Source organism: Ctenocephalides felis, unplaced genomic scaffold, assembly GCF_003426905.1.
Source record: "Ctenocephalides felis isolate EL2017-DRISC unplaced genomic scaffold, ASM342690v1 CF-g0.4_SCAFFOLD_03573, whole genome shotgun sequence".
In the NCBI taxonomy this organism is placed as follows: Eukaryota; Metazoa; Arthropoda; class Insecta; order Siphonaptera; family Pulicidae; genus Ctenocephalides; species Ctenocephalides felis.
The window spans coordinates 19,093,989-19,102,818 of NW_020539727.1; positions in this window are offsets into that span (position 1 = coordinate 19,093,989).

Genomic DNA, 8,830 nt, shown 5'->3' on the forward strand with positions numbered 1-8,830 from the left:
GAGCAATCATAGTATTCTAGATTATCCTCGCATAAAGTAATGCCTTACGGCGGTTTCCATGACGACAAGTGGCAATGTCACATTATGAGCCTAGATAGTATTAGAATACAAGATACAAGAAAAATGTAATGTCTACATTATTATTGCCAAAAAGCAGCCGAGATGTGCCAGAAATTAAACTAATATAAGATACAGTATATGTTTGGCAGATGAAATTATTTAAATCAGTTTAATAAATAACGCAATAAGTCCAATTAAGAAAACCAATAACTGAAATAAGTCCAATCAAGAAAACCAATAACTGAAAAATACACAAACTTTTTCCTTTTTTTGAAAGAAAAATAGCAAATGGCACTAATTAGTAAAAAAAAGTTAAGAGAGTTAATCATAGTATTCTAGATCCTCCCTCCATAAAGTAATGTCTTACGGCGGTTTCCATGAAGACAAGTGGCAATGTCACATTATGAGCTTAGACAGTATTAGAATACAAGATACAAGAAAAATGTAATGTCTACATTATTATTGCCAAAAAGCAGCTGAGATGCGCCAGAAATTAAAATATAAGATACAGTCTACAGTACATGTTGGGCAGATGAAATTATATATTAATTAATTATATATAACTCAATTTCTTATGCATGCCGCATTTTGGTTTACTTTACTGAATTATTTAACAATACAAAAAATATTTCTACTTATTAAAAAAATATTTAGAATTTTGGACTTATTGCGTTAATCATTAAACTGAATTATATAATTACATCTGCCAAACATATACTGTATCCTATATTATTTTAATTTCTTATGCAATTGATTACAGTAGTATTTCTTGTATTTTATTTCTATAAGACTTCTATTATTTTTATTCTATTTTATTATTTTTACCTCAGTGCACGAGTTCGACTCGCATTATACTAGATTTTTATATGGTTTTATTCAATTTAAGGTTTTCTCTTCCGTGTATCTTGAAACGATTTTTTTTATTACAACTGGGAAGCTCCGAAGGTCGGCTTGTGTTTTTATTTTATTCGTTGAAAATCGTGTTTCGATTTAAATTATGTATCGAATTAATTTGTTGTCTTGTGAATTAATTTTGGACGGATCGAAATCACGATATAAATTTGTATGCAATTTATTCTGGTGCATTCTGATTTGAATCAGGATTGCAAATTGTCTCTCTGACTACTTGTACCGCCACAGTACTCCCCCTTCGGTAATGGAATCACATAAAACTTCTGGTTTCTTATTAGGAATTGATATTGTATAATATTATAATTGACCCAAATAAAACGTCGGTGTTGCCTATAGCCTTATATATTAAACTTGTTACATAAAAAGAACGATTCTGGCCATAATAATTTGTTTATTTATTGTAAACCACATCAATAGATGGCGACAGTTTAATTCATATTCCAAACATATTCCCGCCCGATGCGATGTGCATCCCTTAGTATTTTATTACTAAGTTCTAGCAATATTCGGCATTAAGGCACGATGCCATGTACCACAAGTTTAAGGTGATTTGTACATAGCCTATTATTGTTGACAAAATCAGTCTTTGTAAACAAAATGATTATGTGCGTTGATTTTTAATAACTTAATAATAATGTTTACGTCTCATCATCATCATCTTACGACAATGACCTTGTTGTACGATTTGTGCAACTTCTTATCTAATATATATATATATATATATATATATATATATATATATATATACTAGATGACCCGACAGACGTTGTCCTGTACCTACGTTACAATTCAAAAGTTCCAAATTTTTTAATATCCTATCTTAGTCTATGATTTTCAAAATCTCGTATGATATATTAGTTGTTTTTTGGCAATCATAATTTCTGAAGTACATTTTTCTGACTAATAATAAATAAAGAGTAAATTAAGTTAAACAAAGCAATTTTACAAGAGATAAATTAAAACAAAATTGTTATACTAGATCAAGGTTATATACAGTGTTATCTCTGTAGAAAATGTACACCTAAAATTTATATTTTGCATTAGTCGAATAATGTAGTTATTATTATTAGTAGATTATTAGTCGTAAAATTCCTTTAAAATTAATTTAAACTATTATTTCGTGAAAAAAATATACTTAGTTTGGTTTTTACGATATAAATGCGCATAAAGTCAAATTGGACCTTTGTGCCCCGCCTTACCCTATAATAAAAAACTTAAGTTCTGGCTCGTTTCTCCTATGTAAATTAAATTGCAGTCCAACAATTTATTTGATAGACGAGATTTCTAAGTCGTTCGATGTAAAAGGGGTTGGTAAAAATAGTGCTAGTTGTTGTACTAAAATGTTTACAAGTCTTTTATTGATGTTATGACTGATTATTAGACTTTATAATATATATATAGTATGATTTATTTATAGATATGATTAATTGATCTAATTGCGATTTTTTTAATATCGGAGAAACTAGCCAAAACCTGAGTAATAAACGCCTTCATCAACAAAAAAATAACTCAAAAATCCCAAACAATTCAAAACAATGCTAACCGAAATATTAATAATTTAAACCCAGAATATAGATTTTTGAACCCAAAAATTTTACATTTTGGAGAGAACGTAATTAAAAGAAGATTCGCTGAAGGGCTGTTTTTGCAATTGCATAACGACAGGGTCATAAGTTACTGTTTATGATTAAACTCTAAGTCAATTAATGTAGAATCTAGTTCATACTATTCAATTCTATTCAATCTAAGATCAACTTGCTAAATATTCCATATCCAATGCTAAAAAAAAATAATTTTCGACACAAAACAAAATTCTAACCTGAGTAATAGACATCTTCATGAACATAAAAATAACTCAAAAAATCCCAAACAATTTAAGACTATGCTAACCGAACATATTAATTTAAACCATAATATAGATTTTTCAACCCAAAAATTTTACATTTTGAAGAGAACGTAATTAAAAGAAGATTCGCTGAGGGGTTGTTTTTGCAATTGCATAAGAATTTTTGACACATAAAACATTTAGAATTTAACAATGCAAAAAATATTTCTACTAATTATAAAAAATGATTTAGAATTTTGTTTTATGAGTCGAAAATTTATTTGTTTGGCATTGGATATGAAATATTTAGCAAATTAATTGATCACCAAATTTTAAACATTAATTCACCTAAGTTTTGAACTTAAAAAATAATGTTTATTAAATTATTACTAAAAAAATGTACTTTAGAAATTATAATTACCAAAAAGCAACTAATATATCGTACGACATTATATATATTTTGTCCATACAATAATTCCTATAAGAATTTATTATGATTAATATAGTGTTTTTTACTTTTGATTGCTGATATTTTTAATTAGCATTCTGAATTCTTTGATAAGCTCTCCGATTAAAATTCCTCGTTTTCGAATCGAAGACTAAACAAACTTTATATTATTGCAAAAAGAATTTTTAAAACATTTATAATTCTCGATGACATTACCATTAAACAATATACGATAACGAAAACAGATTAAATAATAATCATGTCGAAATGTTATTGGAATTACGTAACGAGGGGAAACAGACATTATTTATACATACCAGTATATAAATATATATATATATATATTATATATATATGTGTATATATAAACAAATGTATTGCAATATATTTGTTATTGTGTATTTTCAGTATGTCATCACCAAAAGCAAATGTTACAAAATACGAACAAATACAAATAATTCAGGTATTCAAAAATTTCGCAATCGACAGTACAAACATGCACATACAATTTTATGAATAATTTAAAACAAAAATAAATAAACTAATGAATTATATTGGTTATTAATTAAATAAAAAAATATAATAAATAAGAGAACTATGCAACAAAAGGGCTATTTTCACCTAAAATTATATTTAGTTCAAGTAAAAACTGAAACTATATAGAAACGTAAAAAAAAATTCGTTTGGCTGCAAAAATAAATACCTTCACTTTCGGGAAGTAAATCGAGTATACAAAAACTTGTCGAAGTAGTCTTGTTGTATTATATTACCATTACCATTATTATTATTATTATTATTATATGATCGGAAACTTTCACCAGATGCACGATTTTCGATTACGTAACCGTCGTGGGGTCAACACTATTATTATTGTATGCGTTCTTGTAAAGAGATTTATAAGTTTAAATAAAAAAAAATTTATTGATATATAATTGGTAAAAAATTTGGAAGAAATATTTGGTGTTTATAATAATACGATATATATTTATAAGAATTGTTTCAATAAAAAAATCGTACTTTCAATACAATTTGTGCAAGGTTAGAAGCATAGAAGATTTCTCCTCGAGTAATGTGAATAAATTAATATTACTAAATAAAAATGATTATGAAAATTCTAATAAATATTTTAAAAAAATCTAGATAAAATTGCTAGTTCTTGTTTGCTGTTTAAAAGTATTTACTAAATTTAGTTCTCCAGATATATTAAAAAGAATGGTGTAAAACTTTAGCCATAAGTTATGTATCAATATTATTACTGAATTGTCTAAATAAATAAATTTTTCTCAAAATGAATCAATGAATGAAAAATTTTCTCTCTGAATTCAATTAGGTTTCTCACTAGGCACATGAGTAATAATATATTAATAGACTTTTCTAGTATATAGTGTAATTTTAGCTCAGTACTAGAATGTACAATAAACATTTTATAAATAAGAAATAAGGACGCCAAAAAACATGATAAATATAGACTAAATGAGAAAAATTACATTGTATTATTTTTTAGAACTTATAAGGACTGCTTGGAGTCCTAGAAATAATAGTTTTATGAATTACTCAACATGAAAGTTAAATATTGTAAAAGAAAGTAATTAAAATCAGAAGACTATATATATATGAATAGTAAAAATAGGAATGAAAATAAACTGTATTAATTTTGTTCTGATTTTTAGACGACAAAAAACATGATAAATATAGACTAAATGTGAAAAATTATATTGTAGTCTTTTTTCAAACTTATAAGGACTTCTTGGAGACGAAGAAATAATAGTTTTATGAATTACTCATCATGAAAGTTAAATATTGTAAAAGAAATCAATTAAAATCAGAAGACTTATTAAATATGAAAGGTAGAAATGGGATTGAAAATTTAAAGTAACAGTATTAATTTCTTTGTATATAAATTCACAATCATATAATACAATAATACTAAATTCCGTGGTGATTAAAAAATTTATATTAATATATTTGTATCAAAACAAAAACACCGATTGACGGTTGACAATTAAAAGTAAATGTGTCATAGATAAAATTTGAATCATAGATTGAATAAACTAAATGGAAAGTTTATAATTAATTAATTTTGGATTCGAATTTTTTAAAAAACGGGATAAACGTATCCGTATGTCTTTCTCCTGGCTCTAAACTACCTTCCTGCCAATTTTCAGCTAAATCGGTTCAGCCGTTCCTGAGTTATAAGTGTTACAACTAACACGATCCTCTTTTTTATATATAGTCCTTGAATTTTTTTCCTAGATAAATAAAATTAGTAAATAATTGTAAATACCAATCCTATTATTACCATAAATAAAACTCCTCTTAAAGTCTAACGCCTTAGAAATCTTGCCTACTAAATGAATTGCTCTGATTGTGATTTAATGTATATTGGCGAAATCAGCTAAAATTAAAAAAAATAGTCTTGAATACAAAAAAAATTAAAAAACTACTAAATAATTTAAAACAGAATAAAAACTTCTTTATCATAAATAAAACTCCTCTTAATATTTAACGCCTTAGGAATCCTACCTAAGAAATTAATTGTTCAGATTGTGATTTAATGTATATTGGTGAAATCAGCCAAAACTTGGAAAAAAAACGTTTTGAACACAAAAAATTTTTATTTAAAATACTAAATAATTTGAAACAGAATAAAGACTTCTTTACCATAAATAAAACTCCTCTTAATATTTAACGCCTCAGGAATCCTACCTATAAAATGAATTGTTCAGATTGTGATTTAATGTATGGTGATGAAATTAGACAAAATTTTAAAAAAAAAACGTCTTGAATACAAAAAATTTTATTAAAAGTACTAAATAACTCTAAACAAAATAAAGACTTCTTTATCATAAATAAAACTTCTCTTAATATTTAACGCCTCAGGAAGCTGTCCTATCAAACTAATTGCTCTGATTGTGATTTAATGTATATTGGTGAAATCAGCTAAAACTTGAAAAAAAGAAACGTCTTGAACACACAAAAAATTGTAAAAAGTAATAAACAACTTAAAACATAATATAAACTTTTTAATCCAGGCTATACTATATTTTTAAGCAACTTTATTCCAAAGACGTTTTGCTGAAGTTTGTTTCATCAAGCTTTATAATGAAAAAGCAATAAATAAATGACTTTCATTCCGGAAAAAAACGAAAATCAATTTTTAACCTTCAAATTATTGGAAAAATGAGAATCTCCAAACATTAAATAAAACAAATATCCTAAAATTTTTCTTACTAATAAACATTTAAAATTTAAAAGCAAAAAATTTAGTGGAATTGTTTTCTCAAAATTTTTTTACCAAAATATGCTTGTAACATTCACAAAAAACAATAAGCAATATGTAAAATATCTTCTTTAAAGATAAAAAAAAATGATTTCCTATTTCTCATTTCAATTTTTCTCATTTTCTCTCAAGTCTTCATAATTTAAGAAGTAGATATCCAATTTTGAGATTAGAAATAAATTTCTTCTGAAGATAGTTATACTAAGTCAGTAGACTAATTAATGCTTGAATTGACCTTAGAAATGATTATTAATAAAAATAATTCAATTATGAAAGAAAGGAACTTATTAATAACATTTATTCATCTTTGAATATCGATAAATTGAATCTTTATATATAATCTTTGAAGATTGATAAACCGATTAAATTTTGGAAGTAAAAATCTTACCAATAATTACTAATACCATAAATTCATCATCTTGAATATATTTGGCACATGTAAATTGATAAATCGATTAAGTTATCTAAGTAAATTAAGAAGTAATATTATAAATAGTGTTTAAAAACATTCATTCATCATCTTATATATTTATATAAGATATATTTCGGACATACATTTATATAAGATATATATCGAATATATTTAGAACAAGTTGGCTGATGAATCAATTAAATCATCAAAAAAAGAATCTTGCAAATTAAATGTAGTCATCATCTTGCACAAATTTAGAGATTTTGATACCTAGAGATTGATGAATCGACTAAATTGTAGCTCATGAATATTTAATAGAAATTATGGACATTTTTCTTAATTTTGGTTACTAGAGATGATTTAATCAACTAAATAATCGAAAAAAGATCTTAATATTAACATTTATTCATTGTCTTGCCTATCATAGAAAAATTTGACAATGAAATGGTTATTTATAAACCTTATGAACTGTCTTGCATATGCATGGACATTTTAGTGCCTGAAGATTGAAGAATCAATGGAAATAGATAAATCGACAAATTATAACTTCATCAAGTTGTTTAAGGAATTTATGAATTGCACATTTGTGCCAATTTTGTTACCTGTAGATTAGTGAATTGTTAAAGACATAACCTCATGAATGAAATTCATTCACTTGGAGATGAATAAATTTATCAAATTATAACTTATAGTTATAATTTATAGATCTCATAAATTGTCTTGTATATGTAAGGACATTTTGGTACCTAGAGTTTAGCAAATTGAAATGAAATTTATTCATAATCTTGCTATCGTCAGAAATTTTGATATATGGACATAGATGAATCGAACAAATTATAACTTAATCAAGTTATTTATAGAACTTGTGAACAGTCTTGCACATATTCAGAAATGTTTGTACCTGGAGATTGATATAAATAAAATTATCAACCCTGTGACTAAATTTATTCATTGTCTTGGTCTATCGTTGGAAATTTTGATACATGATAAATGAATCGATCAAATTATAACTAATGGTTGTAATTGGAGTTATCTATAGTTTTATCTTGCGCATGTATGGACATTTTGGTACCTAAAGAGTAAAAAATCAAGACAAAATAAAGTTAACCTAACCTAACTTACACCAACATATTACACCCTAATACAATTTGGCAAATATGAAATTTTGGACTCTGGAAATTGATGCATCAAATTATATCTCATTAATGATTATTAATAGAATCAGATAAAAGATCCTGGACATGTTAATTTTGGCTAAACCATTGCCATTATAAATGGAACGACTCGGTAAATAGAATTTAATCACTATATTGCCTTTTGTTAAAACTTTTGAAACACATCGAGATAGATGAATCAAACAAATTATAACTTAATCAAGTTATTTATAGAAGTTGTGAACTGTCTTGCACATGTTTAGAAAGTGTGGTATCAGTAGGACTACATTATCAAACAAAAGACCATTTTTTCATCATCTTGTCTTTCGTAGAGAATTTTGACACATAGAGATAAGTAAATTATGACTGATAGTTATATTTTGAGTTATCTATAGACCTGTCTTCCACATGTATGGACATTTTGGTACCTAGAGAGTGAAAAATCAAAAAACCTAAAGTTAACCTAACCTAACTTACACCAACATATTGCACCCCCAATACAATTTGTCAAACATGATTTACAAAATTTGTATCAACTCACCTCTGTATCTTTCTAAAGTCATATAAGATATTAACGCCCCTCTAGGCGATAGCAATCTTCTTGATAATTGTAAAAACCGTCCTCAATACTCAATCAATTACGTTTTCCTCAAAAAAACGTGTGCATACAAATCACAGTCTGAAATCTTCACACTCTGAACACACTGGTGTAGTTGTATTTAGATTAAAAAACGTTTTC